The 17465-nt window shown below is 40.0% G+C and overlaps 13 non-coding genes across 13 annotated transcripts; all 13 read right to left on the reverse strand.

Annotated features, from left to right (window-relative positions):
• Window positions 1-14315: 14315 nt before the first annotated feature.
• Window positions 14316-14402, reverse strand: LOC125532343 (small nucleolar RNA snoR8a). The gene has a single exon (XR_007294029.1). It is a non-coding gene; the product is annotated as a small nucleolar RNA snoR8a (small nucleolar RNA).
• Window positions 14403-14620: 218 nt separating this feature from the next.
• On the reverse strand, window positions 14621-14741 carry LOC125532336 (small nucleolar RNA SNORD14). The gene has a single exon (XR_007294023.1). It is a non-coding gene; the product is annotated as a small nucleolar RNA SNORD14 (small nucleolar RNA).
• Window positions 14742-14882: 141 nt separating this feature from the next.
• On the reverse strand, window positions 14883-15063 carry LOC125532337 (small nucleolar RNA Z112). The gene has a single exon (XR_007294024.1). It is a non-coding gene; the product is annotated as a small nucleolar RNA Z112 (small nucleolar RNA).
• Window positions 15064-15123: 60 nt separating this feature from the next.
• Window positions 15124-15204, reverse strand: LOC125532341 (small nucleolar RNA snoR77Y). The gene has a single exon (XR_007294027.2). It is a non-coding gene; the product is annotated as a small nucleolar RNA snoR77Y (small nucleolar RNA).
• A 57-nt stretch (window positions 15205-15261) lies between these two features.
• LOC125532338 (small nucleolar RNA snoR31/Z110/Z27) lies at window positions 15262-15358 on the reverse strand. The gene has a single exon (XR_007294025.1). It is a non-coding gene; the product is annotated as a small nucleolar RNA snoR31/Z110/Z27 (small nucleolar RNA).
• A 43-nt stretch (window positions 15359-15401) lies between these two features.
• LOC125532345 (small nucleolar RNA snoR31) lies at window positions 15402-15495 on the reverse strand. Its single transcript, XR_007294031.2, has one exon. It is a non-coding gene; the product is annotated as a small nucleolar RNA snoR31 (small nucleolar RNA).
• A 59-nt stretch (window positions 15496-15554) lies between these two features.
• Window positions 15555-15650, reverse strand: LOC125532346 (small nucleolar RNA R30/Z108). The gene has a single exon (XR_007294032.1). It is a non-coding gene; the product is annotated as a small nucleolar RNA R30/Z108 (small nucleolar RNA).
• A 64-nt stretch (window positions 15651-15714) lies between these two features.
• On the reverse strand, window positions 15715-15818 carry LOC125532340 (small nucleolar RNA Z107/R87). Its single transcript, XR_007294026.1, has one exon. It is a non-coding gene; the product is annotated as a small nucleolar RNA Z107/R87 (small nucleolar RNA).
• A 40-nt stretch (window positions 15819-15858) lies between these two features.
• LOC125532344 (small nucleolar RNA U31b) lies at window positions 15859-15945 on the reverse strand. The gene has a single exon (XR_007294030.1). It is a non-coding gene; the product is annotated as a small nucleolar RNA U31b (small nucleolar RNA).
• Window positions 15946-16029: 84 nt separating this feature from the next.
• Window positions 16030-16125, reverse strand: LOC125532349 (small nucleolar RNA Z43). Its single transcript, XR_007294035.1, has one exon. It is a non-coding gene; the product is annotated as a small nucleolar RNA Z43 (small nucleolar RNA).
• A 97-nt stretch (window positions 16126-16222) lies between these two features.
• LOC125532347 (small nucleolar RNA snR60/Z15/Z230/Z193/J17) lies at window positions 16223-16316 on the reverse strand. The gene has a single exon (XR_007294033.2). It is a non-coding gene; the product is annotated as a small nucleolar RNA snR60/Z15/Z230/Z193/J17 (small nucleolar RNA).
• Window positions 16317-16382: 66 nt separating this feature from the next.
• Window positions 16383-16459, reverse strand: LOC125532342 (small nucleolar RNA U83). The gene has a single exon (XR_007294028.1). It is a non-coding gene; the product is annotated as a small nucleolar RNA U83 (small nucleolar RNA).
• A 202-nt stretch (window positions 16460-16661) lies between these two features.
• LOC125532348 (small nucleolar RNA Z43) lies at window positions 16662-16758 on the reverse strand. The gene has a single exon (XR_007294034.1). It is a non-coding gene; the product is annotated as a small nucleolar RNA Z43 (small nucleolar RNA).
• Between the last annotated feature and the right edge of the window lie 707 nt (window positions 16759-17465).

A 17465-nucleotide genomic window follows, 5' to 3' on the forward strand; every position in this document is an offset into this window, starting at 1 on the left:
TAATGAACTCATTATTTATTTATATTGGTGTTAAACCTACTGTATTCCAACTTTTCTATGGTTCATAAACTCTATTACTAGCCATAGATTCATCAAAATAAGCAATCAACACATGAAAAACAGAATCTGTCAAAAACAGAATAGTCTGTAGTAATCTGTAGGTTTCGAATACTTATGGAACCCCAAAAATTCTAAAATAAATTGCTGGAAGTGAGGAATTTATCTATTAATCATCTGCAAAAATAATTAACTAAATAGCACTCTCTAGTAAAAAAATGGCAGCAAATCTCGTGAGCGCTAAAGTTTCTGTTTTTTACAGCAAGATCGCAAAGACTTTCCTCAAGTCTTCCCAAAGGTTCTACTTGGCACAAACACTAATTAAAAGCATAAAACCACATATAAACAGAGGATAGATGAATTATTTATTACTAAACAGAATCAAAAAGCAAGAAACAAAAATAAAATTGGGTTGCCTCCCAACAAGCGTTATCGTTTAACACCCCTAGCTAGGCATTGATAATTTCAATGATGCTCACACAAAAGACAAGAATTGAAGCACAAAAGAGAGCATCATGAAACACGTGACAAACACATCTAAATATAACATACTTCCTATGCATAAGCATATTATAGGCAAACAAATTATCAAGGCAAGCAAAAACTAGCATATGCAAGGAAGCGGAAAGAAACAATAGCAATCTCAACATAACGAGAGGTAATTTAGTAACATGAAAATTTCTACAACCATATTTTACTCTCTCATAATAATTACATGTAGGATCATAAGCAAATTCAACAATATAGCTGTCACAAAACATATTCTTAACAAGATCCACATGTATGCAAAGTTGACACTCTTCCAAAATAGTGGGATTAACATTAACTAAAGTTATGACCTCTCCAAACCCACTTTTATCAAAAACTTCATAAGATTGAGCATTCTCCAAATATGTGCGATCTAAAGTTGACACTCTTCCAAACCCACTTTCGATATTATTGCAAACATTATAATCAATCTCATGTTCATCATGGGGCTTAAATAAATTTTCAAGATCAAAAGAAGAATCACCCAATCATGATCATTGCAACAAGTAGTAGACATAGCAAAACTAGCATCCCCAAGCTTAGGGTTTTGCATATTACAAGCACAATTGACATTAAGAGAATTTATAATAACATCACTACAATCATGCTTTCATCGAAGGAACTATCAAGTATGGGTGCAATAGCAACGTTCTCATGTTTAACATAAGGAACTATAGCAAATTCATCTTCATAAATATTGGCATCATGGCCACAAGAATAGCAAGCATCATGTTCATCAAGGGATATTTCAATCAAATCATCAGAATCATAATTACCTGTAGATTCATGCATGTCATTATTTTCTTCCGAAGCAATGGTCATTCTTTCAATAAATTCTTTGACATAGACATTATGAGCATAGTTTTCATAGCAATATTTAAGTATGTCAAAATTTTCAGATTCGTAGAGAGTAATATCATACTTTTCAATCAAAGAAGCAACTTCATAAGCACCCTTAAAAGCACAGATTCTTCAATTTGTTCGATATCGTAGTAACTATAAACACCCTTTGCATAAGAAGATAAGATTTCATTATCATTAAACTCACATAGGCAGGGGAGGTGTTTTTAGGGTTCTTAGAGCAACAAGTAAGATCACAAATTTCACAAAGATTCCCAGCATAACATAGCAATCTGTTTATTTGATCCCATAAGAGTCTCCCTTTTTCAGACAGACGGTGACGCACAAAATGAGCATGCTCATTTAAAGATTTCCTATCAACTAGGCTAGTTGGGGTTTCAGAACGAGCGCATAAGGATGGAAGATGATCCAAGTAGAACACTTTAAGTGGATACATATCAATAGATTTTTAGCAAGCGAAGATGCAAGCAAATAGAAGGCACATGGAAACACAAAGAAAGGTACATATGGGAAGAAGGCGAACGGAAAAAGGGCGAATAAAACAGCAAGGGTGAAGTGGGGGAGAGGAAAACGAGAGGCAAATGGCAAATAATGTAACGCGAGGGATAAGAGTTTGCGATGGGTACTTGGTATGTCTTGACTTGTGCGTAGACTCCCCGGCAACGGCGCCAGAAATCCTTCTTGCTACCTCTTGAGCACTGCGTTGGTTTTCCCTTGAAGAGGAAAGGGTGATGCAGCAAAGTAGCGTAAGTATTTCCCTCAATTTTTGGGAACCAAGGTATCAATCCAGTAGGAGGCCACACGCAAGTCCCTCGTACCTACACAAACAAATAAGAACCTTGCAACCAACGTGATAAAGGGGTTGTCAATCCCTTCACGGTCACTTACGAGAGTGAGATCTGATAGAGATAATAATGATAAGATAAATATTTTTGGTATTTTTATGATATAGATTGAAAGTAAAGGTTGCAAAGTAAAATAGATTGGAAACTTATATGATGGAAGATAGACCCGGGGGCCATAGGTTTCACTAGTGGCTTCTCTCAAGATAGCATAAGTATTACGGTGGGTAAACGAATTACTGTCGAGCAATTGATAGAAAAGTGAATAATTATGAGAATATCTAGGCATGATCATGTATATAGGCATCACGTCCGTGACAAGTAGACCGACTCCTGCTTGCATCTACTACTATTACTCCACACATCAACCGCTATCCAGCATGCATCTAGAGTATTAAGTTCATAAGAACAGAGTAACGCATTAGGTAAGATGACATGATGTAGAGGGATAAACTCAAGCAATATGATATAAACCCCATCTTTTTATCCTCGATGGCAACAATACAATACGTGTCGTTTCCCTTTCTGTCACTGGGATCGAGCACCGCAAGATTGAACCCAAAGCTAAGCACTTCTCCCATTGCAAGAAAGATCAATCTAGTAGGCCAAACCAAACTGATAATTTAAAGAGACTTGCAAAGATAACCAATCATGCATAAAAGATTTCAAAGAAGAATCTAATATTGTTCATCGATAGACTTGATCATAAACCCACAATTCATTGGATCTCCACAAACACACCGCAAAAAGAGTTACATCGAATAGATCTCCAAGAAGATCGAGGAGAACTTTGTATTGAGATCCAAAGAGAGAGAAGAAGCCATCTAGCTAATAACTATGGACCCGAAGGTCTGAAGTAAACTACTCACACATCATCGGAGGGGCCATGGAGTTGATGTAGAGGCCCTCCGTGATCGATGCCCCCTCCGGCGGAGCCCCGGAAAAGGCCCCAAGATGGGATCTCTTGGGTACAGAAGGTTGCGGCGGTGGAAATAGGGTTTCGTGGTGCTCCTGGATGTTTTCGGGGTATGTAAACATATATAGGAGGAAGAAGTAGGTCGGTTGAGCCACAAGGGGGCCAGAGGGGGAAGGGCGCGCCCAGGCGGGTAGGCGCGCCCCCTGCCTTGTGGACACCTCGTTCGTTTCTTGACGTCCACTCCAAGTCCTTTGGATCACGTTTGTTCCAAAAATCACGCTCCCGAAGGTTTCATTCCGTTTGGACTCCGTTTGATATTCCTTTTCTGCCAAACGCTGAAATAGGCAAAAAAACAGCAATTTGCACTGGGCCTTGGGTTAATAGGTTAGTCCCAAAAATAATATAAAAGTGTAAAATAAAGCCCATTAACATCCATAGATAATATAATAGCATGGAACAATAAAAAATTATAGATGCGTTGGAGACATATCAGCCACCACCCCGCCGATCCAGGCACCGCCCACCGCCCAACACCGCTAGATGGGCCATTCCCCCATCGGAAAAGATAGAAGGTTTCGCCGCGGAAACCTTCCACTACCTTCCGGGCAATTTTTCCGGCGCTCCGGCCGCGCAGGGCGGTATACCGGTGGCTTTGCTCCCACCGCACCCGCTAGGTGTTCGGCGATTTGTCTGCTCGGCGATGGACTCAGACGATGAGGAGGCGCTCGCGGCATTGCTGGAGGAGGAAGCCGATGCCGACGTCCACGACGAGGAACATCTCATGGTCCTCGCCGCCCCCGCCAGCCTGCTCGTGAGCAATGAAAAGCCGCGGCCAGACGGCTTCGCGTCGGGGCGGCTGAAAGCAAAGAACCGGCATTGTCTGGAAGGCTATTGCATGCTCTACTCTAACTACTTCGCCGATGCTCCATTGCACGGCGACAAAGTATTTCGGGACCGTTATCAGATGAGCCGAAAGCTTTTCCTCAAGATTGTGAATTCCATCCGGGAGTTCGACAGGTACTTCAAGTGCAAGAAGGATTGCACCAGCAAACTTGGATTCACCTCAATCCAGAAGTGCACGACGGCAATGAGGATGCTTGCATACGGAGCTAACAGTGATTCACTCGGCGACTATGGGCGCATGGCGTTTGCAGGGCAGTGGTGGCAGTGTTTGGACCGCAATACTTGCAATCACCCAATGTTGAAGACACTGCTCGGATCCTAGCATAGAATGCGGCAAGAGGATTTCCTGGGATGCTTAGAAGCATCGACTGCATGCATTGGAAATGGAAGAACTGTCCATTTTCTTAGCAGGGGATGTACAAAGGCGGTTGCAATGTGGTACTTGAGGCAGTGGCCACATAGGACCTCTGGATTTGGCACTCCTCCTTTGGTATGCCAGGAACTCACAATGACATCAACGTGTTGCAGTGCTCCCCTGTCTTTGCCAAGCTTTTTGAAGGTCATTCTCCTCCGGTGAACTTCGAGGTCAATGGGCGGCACTACTGCAAGGGGTACTACCTAGCTGATGGCATCTATCCGAGATGGTCTACATTTGTGAAGACTATCTCAAACCCTGTGATAGGAGACAAGAACTCTCACTTTGCGAAGTTTCAGGAGGCTTGCAGGAAGGATGTCGAGCGGGCATTTGGTGTGCTCCAATCTTGATTTGCTATTGTCCGGTACCCTGCTCAACCTGGTCGAAAGATCAAATGTGGGACATCATGACTTGATGTGTGATGTCTACTACGCAACTTTATTCTTGTAGACTCGTGTTGGACCTCCAAGCGCGGAGTTTTGTAGGACAGTAGCAATTTTCCCTCAAGTGGATGACCTAAGGTTTATCAATCCGTGGGAGCTGTAGGATGAAGATGGTCTCTCTCGAACAACCCTGCAACCAAATACAAGAAATCTCTTGTGTCCCCAACACACCCAATACAATGGCAAATTGTATAGGTGCATTAGTTAGGCGAAAAGATGGTGATAAAAGTGTAATATTGATGGTAGAAATATATTTTTATAATCTGAATAAATAAATACAGCAAGGTTGCAAATAGTAAACGGGCACAAAAGCGGTATTGCAATGCTTGAAAATGAGGCCTAGGGTCCGTACTTTTGCTAGTGCAACCTCTCAACAATGCTAATATAATTGGATGATATAACCGTCCCTCAAAGTGCAACGAAGAATCACTCCTAAGTTCCTATCTAGCGGAGAACATAAGACAGAATTGTTTGTAGGGTATGAAACCACCTCAAAGCTATTCTTTCCGATATCTAACCAAGAGTTCGTACTAAAATAACACCAAAGCAAATTCAGATTCATAATATTCAATCCAACACAAAGAACTTCAAAGAGTGCCCCAAGATTTCTATCGGAGAAAAAAAGACAAGAACATGCATCAACCCCTATGCATAGATTACCCCAATGTCACCGCGGGAATCCGCAAGTTGAGTGCCAAAACATATATCAAGTGGATCAATACGATACCCCATTGTCACCACGAGTATTTAATTGCAAGACATATATCAAGTGTTCTCAAATCCATAAAAGTATTCAATCTGATAACAACGAAATCTCAAAGGGAAAAACTCAATTCATCACAACAAGATAGAGAGGGGAAACACCATATGATCCGGCAATATTAACAAAGCCCGTGATACATCAAGACCGTGTCATCTCAAGAACACGAGAGAGAGAGAGAGAGAGATTAAACACATAGCTACTAGTACAAACCCTTAGCCCCGAGGGTGGACTACTCCCTCCTTATCGTGGTGGCCGTCGGGATGATGAAGATGGCCACCGGAGATGATTCCCCCCTCCGGCAGGGTGCCGAAACAGCTCTAGATTGGTTTTCGGTGGCTACAGAGGCATGCGACCGTGGAACTTCAGATCTAGGTTAATCCCGAGGGTTTTCGGAATATTTGGGAATTTATAGGGTAAATAGGGGGTGTAGGAGGCCACCGAGGTGGGCACAACCCACTTGGGCGCGCTTGGGCCCCCAGGCGCGCCCTGGTTGGTTGTGCCCCCGCCCCCTCGGGGCACCCCCGAGGTGCTGCTTTGGCCCATTGGTGGTCTACTCGTCCATAAAAAATCCACAAAAATTTTTGCGGTGTTTGGACTCCGTTTGATATTGATTTCTTGTGATGTAAAAAAACATGAAGAAAACAGTAATTGACACTTGGCACTATGTCAATAGGTTAGTCCCAAAAAATGGTATAAAATGACTATAAATTATTATAAAACATCCATGGATGATAATATAATAGCATGGAACAATCAAAAATTATAGATACGTTGGAGACGTATCAGCATCCCCAAGCTTAATTCCTGCTCGTCCTCGAGTAGGTAAATGATAATAACAGAATTTTTGATGTGGAATGCTACCTAACATGTCATCTCATATTCTTTTCTTTATAGCATGGACATTTGGACTTTTATATTGTTCAAAGCAATAGTCTAGTTTTGACATGATAACTTAAATACTCAAGCATATCAACAAGCAACCACGTCTTTCGAAATATCAACACTAAAATAAGCTATCCCTAGTCCATCATGCTCAACTATTGATCCATTCATGAAACACACTCGCATATTAACTGCACCCAATGCTCAAGTACGATCGTACTGCCTCCTAGTTGGTGCTTTTATAAGAGAATATGGAGACTCAAATTCAAAAATAAAAATTGCATAAAGTAAAAGAAAGGCCCTTCGCAGAGGGAAGTAGGGATTTGTAGAGGTGCCAGAGCTCAAACCGAAAATTGAGAGATAAAAACATTTTGAGAGGCATACTTTTCCCACCAACGAAAACGGCTTAGAGTTCCCAACACTATACATGCTAGATATATAATAGGCGGTTTCCAAACAAAAATTAAAGTTTATTCCTTTTTCCACCATACTTTCACTTTCCATGGCTAACTGTATCCACGGGTGCCTTCCATATCAACACTTTTCAAGGAATTTATTATTTGACAACATAAAGTAAATTCACTTTTCATTTCAGGACTGAGCATCCCTAATACCTTTGCCTTACTCTCGTGCAATGACAAGTGAATAAACACTCATCGTGAGAATAACACATCCAGCATGGAAAATATTAGCCACCCCTCACCGCCTCACGAGCGGTACGAGCACAAAAAAGTGAAATTTATTTTGAATATTAGAGATGGCACATACAAATTTGCTTAGAACGGCAAAAGAATACCGTGTATAGGTAGGTATAGTGGACTCATGTGGCAAAATTGGTTTAAAGGATTTTGGATGCACAAGTAGTGATCATACTTAGTGCAAATTGAAGGCTAGCAAAATATTGAGAAGCGACCAACCAAGAAACGAATAATCTCATAAGCGAGCATTAAGCATAATTAACACTGAATAATGCACAACAAGTAGGATATAATTTCATTGCATGACTATTGAATTTCGTGCTTGCATAGGGAATCACAAACCTTAACACCAATATTCTTACTAAAGCATAATTACTCATCAAGATGACTCACATATCACATCATCATATCTCAAAACTATTACTAAGAAGCAAGTTCATTTTGTCCAATGATCTTCATGAAAGTTTTTATTATATCCTTCTTAGATATCTATCACTTTGCGACTAATGTTCATGTGGTGCTTTTGATAAGCTCAAACAACTATAAGTGAAGATCATGAGCATAACATTTCTTTCTCTCAAATTAATTTAAGTGAAGCAACACCGTGCTAAAAAAGAAATAAGTGAAGCACTAGAGCAATTCCATAGAAAAGAGCTTCGTTGACGGGATGTGTGTGCCGCTTACCTAGCCTCCCTGGCAACTATTTGAGGATTCTATTTTATTTAAAAACTTTTAGATCTAAGTACTTTATTAAAACGGCAAGCAAAACAAAATAAAATTACATTCCAAGGATAGCACACATCATGTGAAGAAGCAAAAACTTAGGATCAACCGATACTAACCGATAATTGTTGGTGAAGAAAGGTGGGATGCCTACTGGGGCATCCCCAAGCTTAGATGCTTGAGACTTTTTTGAAATATTATCTTGGGATGCCTTGGGCATCCCCAGGCTTGAGCTTTTTTGTCTCCTTAATTCCTTTTATTTCACGATTTCCCTAAATCTTAAAAACTTCATCCACACAAAACTCAACAATAACTCGTGAGATAAGTTAGTATAAACCAATGCAAAAACCTTATCATTCTCTACTGTAGAAAATCACTAAAATTATTATTCAACATTGCATACTAAATTCCTCTGCATATTTAATACTCCTATCCTCAAATAGAATCATTAAACAAGCAAACAATGCAAACATAACATCAATCTGCCAAAACAGTACAGACTGTCAAAAATGCAAGAGTATCAATACTTCTTAAACTCCAAAGATTATGAAATTTTACCACACTATAAAATTTATCATAGCTTATTTTGCAAAAAGTTTCAACATTTTATCACATTCTGACTTTTCTAGGGAATGTTCGCAACAACGGTAAACTTTCTGTTTTCAAACAGCAACATGTATACTTGCAAAATAAGCATGGAAAAGGCTATCATTGCCACTTTTATTGAAATAAAAGAGGCAAAAAATTATTCTAAATAACAGAAAGCAAATCCTAACAAAATAAATTGACACTCCAAGCAAAACACATATCATGTGACGAATGAAAATATAGCTCCAAGTGAGGTTACCAATAATGTTGGAGACGAAAGAGATGATGCCTTCCGGGGCATCCCCAAGCTTAGTTACTTAGATCTTCCTTGAATATTACCTTGGGGTGCCTTGGGCACCCCAATCTTAGGGTCTTGTCACTCTTTATTCTCCTCATATCGACATCTCACCCAAAACTTGAAAACTTCAATCACACAAAACTTAACGGAACTTTGTGAGATAGGTTAGTATGATAAAGAGCAAACCATTTCACTTTTGGTACTGTCAAAGAAAAGATTCATAATTGTTCTCACACAATTCCTACTGTAGCATATCATTTCCACAATTTATATTGAGCAATATAAGCCATGAGAATTAGAAAACAAGCAAACTATGCATTGAAAACAGAATTTATCAAAAACAGAATAGCTTGTAGTAATCTGTACTCCAACCATACTTCTACTACTCCAAAAATTCTGAAAAAATAGCAAAACCTGTTAATTTTTCTATTAATCTTCTGCAAAAAGAATCAGCATTTTATCATGCTTCTGTTAAAAATGAGAATTGTTTTCCTGAGCGCAAAAGTTTCTGTTTTTCAGCAAGATCAAATCAACTATAACCGTAAGCCATCCCAAAGGTCTTATTTGGCACTTTATTGAAAGAAAAGCAATAAAACATGATTACTACGGTAGTCTAATCATGTGGACACACAAAAACAGTAGGTAAAAGTGTTGGGTTGTCTCCCAATAAGCGATTTTCTTTAATGCCTTTTAGCTTGGCATGATGAATTCAATGATGCTCGCATAAAAGATACAGATTGAAACATGAAAACGAGCATCATGAAGAATATTGCTTGCACATTTAAGCCTAACCCACTTCCTATGCATAGGGATTTTGTGAGCAAACAATTCATGGAAGCAAGAATCAACTAGCATAGGAAGACAAAACAAGCATAACTTCAAGATTTTCAACACATACAGAGCAAACTTGATATTATTGCAATATTTAGAAGCATATGTTCCTCTCTCATAATAATTTTCAGTAGCATCATGAATGAATTCAACAATATAACTATCAAATAAAGAACTCTTTTCATGATGCATAAGCATAGAAAATTTCTTACTCTCCACATAAGCAAATTTATTCTCATTCATAGTAGTGGGAGCAAACTCAACAGAATAACTATCATGTGATTGAAAATTAAAATCATGATGACAATTTTCATGGTTATCATTATTTTTTATAGCATACATGTCATCACCATAGTCATCATAGATAGCAACTTTGTTCTCATAGTCAATTGAAGCCTCATCCAAAATAGTGGATTCATCACTAAATAAAGTCATGACCTCTCCAAATCCAATTTCATCAATATAATCATCATAAATAGGAGGCATGCAATCATCATAATAAATTTTCTCATCAAAACTTGGGGGACTAAAAATATCATATTCATCAAATATAGCATCCCCAAGCTTATGGCTTTGCATATCATTAGCATCATGGATATTCAAAGAATCCATACTAACAACATTGCAATCATGCTCATCATTTATACCAAACATTCTATTGAATTCATCTTCTATCAATTGAGCACAATTTTCTTTTCCATCATTTTCACAAAATATATTATAAAGATGGTCAATAATATGATGCAACCTCAATTCCTTTTTTTTGTAGTTTTCTTTTATAAACCAAACTAGTGATAAAACAAGAAACTAAAAGATTCAATTGCAAGATCTAAAGATATACCTTCAAGCACTCACCTCCCCGGTAACGGCGCCAGAAAAGAGCTTGATGTCTACTACGCAACTTTATTCTTGTAGACTCGTGTTGGGCCTCCAAGCGCAGAGTTTTGTAGGACAATAGCAATTTTCCCTCAAGTGGATGACCTAAGGTTTACCAATCTGTGGGAGGTGTAGGATGAAGATGGTCTCTCTTGAACAACCCTACAACCAAATACAAGAAATCTCTTGTGTCCCCAACACACCTAATACAATGGCAAATTGTATCGGTGCACTAGTTCGGCGAAGAGATGGTGATAAAACTGTAATATTGATGGTAGAAATATATTTTTATAATCTGAATAAATAAAAACAGCAAGGTAGCAAATAGTAAACGGGCACAAAAGCGGTATTGCAATGCTTGAAAATGAGGCATAGGGTCCATACTTTTGCTAGTGCAACCTCTCAACAATGCTAATATAATTGGATCATATAACCGTCCCTCAAAGTGCAACGAAGAATCACTCCAAAGCTCCTATCTAGCGGAGAACATAAGACGGAATTGTTTGTAGGGTACGAAACCACCTCAAAGTTATTCTTCCCGATGAATCTATCCTAGAGTTCGTACTAAAATAACACGAAACTATTCTTTCCAATCGATCTAACCAAGAGTTCATACAAAAATAACACCAAAGCAAATTCAGATTCATAATATTCAATCCAACACAAAGAACTACAAAGAGTGCCCCAAGATTTCTACCGGAGAAACAAAGACAAGAACGTGCATCAACCCTATGCATAGATTACCCCAATGTCACTGCGGGAATCCGCGAGTTGAGTGCCAAAACATATATCAAGTGGATCAATACGATACCCCATTGTCACCATGAGTATTCAATTGAAGACATATATCAAATGTTCTCAAATCCATAAAAGTATTCAATCCGATAACAACGAAATCTCAAAGGGAAAAACTCAATTCATCACAACAAGACAGAGAGGGAAAAACACCATATGATCCGACTATATTAACAAAGCCCGCGATACATTAAGATCGTGTCATCTCAAGAACACGAGAGAGAGAGAGAGAGAGAGATTAAACACATAGCTACTGGTACAAACCCTCAGCCCCGAGGGTGGACTACTCCCTCCTCATCGTGGTGGCCGCCGGGATGACGAAGATGGTCACCGAAGATGATTCCCCCCTCCGGCAGGGTGCCGACACGGGTCTAGATTGATTTTCGGTGGTACAGAGGCCTGCGGCGGTGGAATTTCTGATCTAGGTTAACCCCGAGGGTTTTCGGGATATTTGGGAAATTATAGGGTAAAGAGGGGTGCGGGAAGCCATCGAGGTGGGCACAACCCACCTGCGCGCACCTGGGCCCCCAGGCGCACCCTGATGGGTTGTGCCCCCCTCGGGGCAGGCGCACCCTGGTGGGTTGTGCCCCCCTCAGGCTGCTCTGGCCCATTGGTGGTCTTCTGATCCATAAAAATCCATAAAAAATTTCACGGTGTTTGGACTCCGTTTGACATTGATTTCCTGTGATGTAAAAAACATGCAAAAACATCAACTGGCACTTACACTATGTCAATAGGTTAGTCTCAAAAATAATATAAAATGACTAAAACAATTATAAAACATCCAAGAATGATAATATAACAACATAGAACAATCATAAATTATATATACGTTGAAGGCGTATCACTGTGTTATTTTGTACATGATCATTGAGAGCGAGCAAGAAGAGCCAGTGTCCTCTTGCGCAAGTTGATCACCAGTTACCGGAAACCTGGACTGCCTTCCTCAATATGCGTCAGGAGATCTGAAACTCACAGGTGCATCAACAACTGCAACAGGATTTGATGGAGCACATATGGAGGCTCAAAGGCAACACCTAGCTCAACGTGTGATGAAATATGAGTTTTTATTTGTTGAACTATAATTTGTATTGAACTATATTATTTGTGATGAACTATGTGATAAAAAATTACCTTTATTGAATTTGCGCCAAACCATGGCGAATATGGGCTGATTTGCGTCGATATCGAGACAATTGTGGGCCAAAAGACAAGCACATTTGCATAAAAAAATGGGCAAATATCGAAAAGACAGGCACATTTGCATAAAAAGAAGGGGCAAATATCGATGCCTAAGGCCGATGGCTGGAAACCCAATCACCCCTAGAACCGACTTGGCCCCAGGCGACAATTTTTAAGCCTCCTGGAGGGCCAACGGCTGGAGATGCTGTAAGATAGCATCATTGTACATGCCAAAATAGTTCATGTTTTGCATGATCAAAAAGAGTGATGAATTAAGTAGTTGAGTCGTCTCTTGCAGGAGAAAAGGTGAAACGAGAAAAACCCACCAGCCGCCCGTTATGGTGGACTGATAATGTTGCTCTGTTTTTTGCAGGTGGTTTTCGCAATATAATTTGGAAAACGTTCGCAGGTCGGCTCCGCCAACGGCTTGCACTTCACCCCTGTCTCCCCGACGAGATCTGCTACCACCAGCAAGGCGGTGCCGGTCGGCCATGGCCTGCCCCAGCACCCCTTCTAAGCAACACCACCGGCAATGACATGCCCTCATGGCGCGCGGCGAGATGCACCCGTTGATGCAAGGCAGTGGAGCAGCCGACCTGCGGCGGAAACTATTGCGTCCAACAGCGAAAAGAGCAAAACTATTCCATGAATTTTTTGCTGGAATTCTTTGGGAGTACTTTTTTCTTTTTTTTCTAGAACCAAATTAATTTTGTTGAAACCATGTTTTTTTTTGTTGGAACTGCTAGGAAGAACATATTTTCTGCTGGAACCACATCCAATTTTGCTAGAATCATTTCAATTTTTTGTTGGAATCATGTGTTTTATGCTGAAAGCATATCTATGTTTCCTGGCTGGAACCACCTTTCAATTTTGCCACTGATCAGGGCTGTGTTACCATGAGGCTACAGTGTACTGGGCGAGCTTGTAATCACGTCCGGTTTTGATGCAGATAGTCCGATCATTAGTAAGTCCAATGGATTGCAGGTAGTCCGATCATAGTAGCAATTTGTCAGGCGGGTAGGTTCAGGACATTCAGGGTTCAGAATGATAGTTAATCAGTTTGATCGTCATTCAGGCTGCTGTTTAAACCTTCTGTTTATTAAGGCTGCAGCAAATTTCAATAACTTGTCTTAAACCCTCACCTAAATCTCAAAAATGGAATTGAAAACCTCCAATTTAAATAATGGTACTGGGGAAATACCCAGGGAAGAATCATTCTTTGAATCATCCAGATCTATCAGCGAATTCAATAAAAAACGGACTGATCCTCAGAATACACCATCATCTTTCGCAGTCATATTATGCTATATTCAAAGAAAAAGAGTGAAGGCTTCGCCCTTCAATACCAATTATGAAAGAAGAATTTACATGAGAAATTCATGACCATAGATCAATCACCAGCAATTAATCTCATTAATAAATCTCTGTTTCAACATGTACATCTGTAGAAACCAAAGAGTTGAATTCAGATAAATAACATGTACAATTCACCAGGTACTGTTTCAATGCTTCAAACACAGAGCAAGGCCCCTCACTTCCGGTGGAGTCTAGATTGCTCATCTATTGCCACGGTCTCCGAACATTATATAGATAATGAACAGGGCACAGCTGGGTAAAAGCATTACCTCTCACATAATATGGGAGTCATAGAAAGGAAAACAAAGAGTAAAACAACATAATAATACACATTGACACCAAAAGAAATACTGTCCATTGGTGCTCAGATTCTATGGGTGTATAGATGTCGTTCATAGGGATTTTCCCATCAGTACGAGGAATGTTCTATAATCACTGCACCAAAAAAGGATCAATTCCAAAAAATAAGAGAGGAGCTTAGAATATGGGGGCGAGCGTAACCCAACATCCATCTGTACGGATTTGTGCTCTAAGCGCCACCTGAATAATCTCAGGAGCATTGTAAACTCAGGATGCAAGAACATCAGCTAAAACATTCAAACAGTGCTCCCACATAGAAAAAAATCAAATAAAAGAAAACAAAGCACAGGGACATTGTTAATAAGGCTCAGACATCCAAGGAAGGAATTAGCAGCATTAGCTCTCAAGCCTGGCTGGGCGAAAGCTCTTAGGCGGCATCTGCGAATGTTTTGAGAAACAAGCCTTATATTTATCATCATCGCCATATTCCCAAACTAACCAAATCATATTGACAGCTTAAAAGCCACTGGAAAAATAATTTAACCACAATAACGAGCTCTAGAGTGACCAACCAAAATACAGACTCAGGTTACAATTAACACACAAAAAAAAGATCAAACAGAGAACCCCTCAGAGACCCATTTAAAATCATGCACACAGCAGAACCAAACCAGGTGCAAATGGACATTCCAGCCCTGCCCAAACCACAAAGGTTATAGCCAAAGGAGGACACCTGCAGTGGTAAGGAACAGCTGTTGTTTACAGTGTCATACGGCACTTCCTGGTCAAAGAATCTTCACCGGGATATTTTAAGTTTGATCAAAATTAACACTATAATGAAATAAATAAAAGCACTCGCCATTGGTTTTGTGCCTCAGAAAGCCGCAAAAATATCGTCATTCAGAATCAGACGGTAATTCCAACATAAAGCTGATCATCATAGGCTTCAACTACTTTGCAGGTCTGTGGTGTAATCGTAAAAGCAAATACATAAGAAAACATGGCGTATCATCAGAATATAAAAGCCTTCTCATCCACAGGAAATTAGGCACTGTGTCAGAAGGTGTCCTAAGATTGAATAAGGTTTCATCACATGATACCAACGAAATCATGCAGAACATAAATAATTAAAAACTAATCTCTAATGGATTCAGTTGCAAAGATGACATCACACAGGCAGCTCATGCCACCCCTCGGATCAAGTGTTGGATTATGCATCAATACCTCCTCATAATCCAAAGAGATAACCTAAATTGAAAAGCAAAACAACAGCCAAAAAGATCAAAGAAAGATATAGTTGCTCAGTAGTGGCAATGTTTAATTGGTTCGATTCTGCCAGCAATGTCGTCAATGCTTTCAGAAGAGGGAGCTTGTTATCCTCATTGCAACTACACTCTCCAAAGGAAACAGACACATCAGACAAACAATGAACGGCAGATTAAAAATGAAGGCTATCAGATGGCTCGGTTCAGCGGGATAATCGGCATACAAAACAACTCCTGAGAGAAGACCTGTGATTTGGTCTGTTGAGCTTGAATATTTGCAAATCGTCACTGCCATCACCCAAGAAAATCAAACCAACTATTTGAGTTTCATTTGCTGAGTCAGATTTAATAGTATGTCAATCAGCACAGATCCACCTAAGCAGACCCTAAGACTGGGGCGACAAATTTGAAATCATCATCCTCACACAGAGATCTGCTAACGTATGTACCTTTTGCTATACAAAATTATTAAGTCTAAATGATTTCAATGGATAATGTGTAAAAAGAAGACTCGGAATATGGGTGGTGATATAGCAGGATGGTCGGCAAGGCAAATAAATGCCAGTTACGACGAACGAGACCAAATATCAATCTTCACTGTCCTCTACAACAAATTCATACATGAGGATACAAAGATATAACGAACAAACAAACAAACAAACACACAGATTGTGCAATTCTCGGGGAGAAGATAAGGTTGCAAGGTCATCAGATAGGAGCGAAAGACTATTTTTGTTCAAGTAATCACGATTTGATCATATGAACTATGCACTTGGGATCATCATTCGACCTTCGCAAACCAATAATTTCAAGAGAAAAAAGCGACAAGAAAAAATACAAAAGGATTCAAGGGATCGTGATGCCTCAGAAGGAAGGCAGTAGGTTATGTAATCACTAGTGATTCATTGAGAAAGGTTCACACTAATCATCATCAGCAGCACGAACCCACAAAATCAACATCAAAAAGGACAAATAGATGAGCAGCATCATTGGCCTCATAGAGAAGATTAGATCGTTCCACATGAAGAAACTTCGGACATATGCTTGTCATAATTAATTTAATCCTCGGCCAGCGATAAGAAACGAGAAATAAAACAAGAAGAGCAGCTGCATGGGGACGGCGATTCTAATCGAGAAGAGGACTCGGAATATGGGTGGTGATATTGCAGGATGGTCGGCAAGGCAAGGAGATTGCCAGTTACGACGAACGAGACCAAATATCAATCGTCACCGTCCTCGGGACAGATGCAAGATCCACACGGGAAGAACAAAACCGAAAACGGGTTGCAAAACAAGAAGGCAGATCGAGATATGATGGGTCAGAGGGTGAGGACGGGAGAAGAACCTGTTTGCTGGTATGGATGGGAGGTGGCGGCGTGGGGAAGAAGGGCATCTTCGCCGCTGCTTATATAGAGGGGTTCTGGGGCGTTAGGGTTTGGCTGGGGCGCCGGGCCGACTTGTGCCGTTGGATGGCCGGTCGTGGCTGCGTTCGGTGTGATCTGCTCGGCCCGTAGCCCCAGAACTAACGGGCCTGACGAACCCATCCATCCAATCCGCTAGTTCCGCCTGACTGTTTCTTTCTTTTCTCAATAAAAAAACTGACTGTTTCTTTTTTTCTTCTCAAATATAGAGAAGAAAAAACTTCTATTTTCCAAAATTTGCCTGGGCGCAATTCACGAGGAGATGAAAGTATTATAAGCAAAGAAAGGGAAGTTAAAATATCAGCTAGAAAGATAAAATTGTACAGTTTTGCTAAAGCACATCTAGATGTGCCATAAATATCACGCATCTAAATTCTATGTCATTGATTTTACGTCGAGATTCGTGTGGATATTTTCTTTTTCTTTTTTTTTCTTTATATTTGATTCACTCATTTAGATATACAATAACTAGAGCACATCTAGATGTGCCCTAGACACACCCAAAATTGTATATGGCCTTTA

The sequence above is a fragment of the Triticum urartu genome, chromosome 1A (assembly GCF_056163025.1).
Source record: "Triticum urartu cultivar PI428250 chromosome 1A, HENAU_Tu73, whole genome shotgun sequence".
Classification (NCBI taxonomy): domain Eukaryota; kingdom Viridiplantae; phylum Streptophyta; class Magnoliopsida; order Poales; family Poaceae; genus Triticum; species Triticum urartu.